The 2490-nt window shown below is 26.2% G+C and overlaps 1 long non-coding RNA gene across 1 annotated transcript; it reads left to right on the top strand.

The window, feature by feature from the left end:
• Window positions 1–389: 389 nt before the first annotated feature.
• Window positions 390–1985, top strand: LOC110694187. Its single transcript, XR_002505783.1, has 2 exons — window positions 390–672; window positions 1687–1985. It is a non-coding gene; the product is annotated as an uncharacterized LOC110694187 (long non-coding RNA).
• The last annotated feature ends 505 nt before the right edge of the window (window positions 1986–2490 follow it).

The raw sequence follows: 2490 nt of genomic DNA, 5'->3' as shown, positions 1-2490 counted from the left end.
GAGCTGAATGAGTTTTAGAATAGGTACATGATTTTTTTTATAGATATGCATACTATTCTTGAAAGAGTAATATCCCCCAAAATATATATATTGATTACTTATACAACAAAGTATATATTGATTGTTACATTAATTTTGCAGATTTGATAAGGGTGGAAAGACTTCTTCGGAATTGGTGACTGACATAAGTAGTTATATCTCACAAAAAAATGAGAGTGACTTTTTAAACAAATCTGAAAGAAAAACAGTTGATGAGATCCGTTATACACAAGAGGCAAGTGCTTACTACTACTATTTTATTTTACAATTATGATGATTTATATGACTAAATTTTATTGTTATAAATATTATTTTATAAATATTATTTATTTATTTATATTTGTAGGTGTGTGTTTGTGTCACATTAGCTACAATTGACTTCATTGAAACTGAAAATGGATGGTTCTACCTTGCCTGTAAAAAAGATTTTAAGAAGGTTAAGGAGATAAATGTTGAAGGGCTAACAAAGTTTTTGTGTGAAAAGTGCAATACTTATGTTGAACCTGTTCCAAGATTCAAAGTCCAGATTAGGGTAGTTGATGATTCTGGAAGTGCTTCATTTGTTGTTTTGATAGTGAATTGGTGCATTTTCTAGGTAAATCTGTTTTATACCTACGAGAAAAACAAACAAAGGTATGGTAAATATTTTAATTTTTTAGTAAATTGAATTAAATTTGTGATTAATAATGCCAATTCTGATATCATGAATTTAGAATGATGCAGGATGGAGATAATATGGATTTGATTCCTAAAGATTTGAATGAACTCTTAGAAAGGAAATGTTTGTTTAAGATAAAAGTTTATGAGTATAATATTCGACAATATTGTCCCTTATTCACAGTTATGAAGATGTCCGAAGATAAAAACTTAATAAAATCACTTGGTTAGATCCCGTGCCATGCACGGTGATCTATAGTTCTAAATTAAATTAGCCCCGTGCGATGCATGACATAATAAATTTCTTTGAAATACATAAATTTTATATATGTACCTCATATGAGAAAAAAAAAATATAAAAACATAACCATAAACAAAATTATACAATACGGAGTACTCTTAAACCGAGAGTAATTATATTTGGGATCGAGATATTTTTTTATAAATCCATGATAATGTAAAAATAAATAATAGAAATAACATATTATAATAATTATCTTCAAAAAAAAAAACTCCGTATTATAATATTCAAGGTAAAAAATAAAAAGGTTTAAAAAATAAGTAAAAATAAAAATAAGAATATGATGTCAGCAATTGATTTAGGCGGGAAATTTTAATTTTTTACCACGACTTGACATCTGTACAATTTAAATAGGGGATGATGTCAGCGGTTGTTTCTTTAGTTATATTTATAGATATAGATTTATAGATTTGAGGAGTCGGACAATGCTTATAAGGTTGTTACTTAGTTTCGACTTAAGGTTTATGATGATTAATAATTAATATTCGTTTTATTATTATTATTATTATTATTATTATTATTATTATTATTATTTAGCCTTTGCACATATTGGCAATGACTGCAATAAGGTTGGCCAAGTATTAATATTATTAGGTTTTTTTTCACTCCATAGTCATCTTAAATATAAATATTATTTTATATTTTTAGCAATTTTTTTAATATCACTAATACATACATTAAAATTACAGATTTCTAGCACCATATGCAACGAGCACTCGGATGACAACTGTTCAAATAGTGGTGCCACGCCGAATCAAAAAAGGTGTTTTTAAAGATGTTAATGACATGAATGCAGATGACCAATTTACATCAACTGAGTTTTCTACTTTTCAACAACCAAATATCAGCGAAAGATTAAGGTTGAGCACGAAAAGGATGAAGATGATTCTTGAGTCTTTGTTGTATGCTCAAGTTGTTAATCTGAGATTAATAATATGTTCTTTTCTAATTTTATTTTTAGAATAATATAATGTGAGCTATTTTGCTAGACACCTTCAATAATTATGATATTGTTAAGATATATGATACCATCAATATTGGAAAATATATGTGTGATATATTTTCTGTATTGATCCTAGGAGAATAATATATTTATCTTTATTTATGTTAAAGATATTAATAAGAGAATATATCTTTAGGTTTATACAATAACCTCTTTGATGCACTAAAATTTCTCGCTCCGTCCATTTCTATTTGTCTTACTCACTTATATTTTATATAATAATAATAATAATAATAATAATAATTAACTTACATATATAACTAAGTACCACTTTAATTACATATAAAAATTAATTATGAATAGTTGAAAACATGATATTTAAATACTACACATTGAAACGCCACTTATAACAAATATCACACATTTGTAATTTTTGATTTGTACATAATAAGCCATAACAAACCGTGAAAGTTGAATAATAAAGAATTAAGGTACTCTGTAATATAATTCTAAGCACTAGCCACATCACCAACAAAATTATGCCAAACTT

Source organism: Chenopodium quinoa, unplaced genomic scaffold (assembly GCF_001683475.1).
Source record: "Chenopodium quinoa cultivar QQ74 unplaced genomic scaffold, ASM168347v1, whole genome shotgun sequence".
NCBI lineage: Eukaryota > Viridiplantae > Streptophyta > Magnoliopsida > Caryophyllales > Amaranthaceae > Chenopodium > Chenopodium quinoa.
Note: the sequence above shows the minus strand (reverse complement) of the source record. Positions and strands in the feature narration are given on the sequence as shown.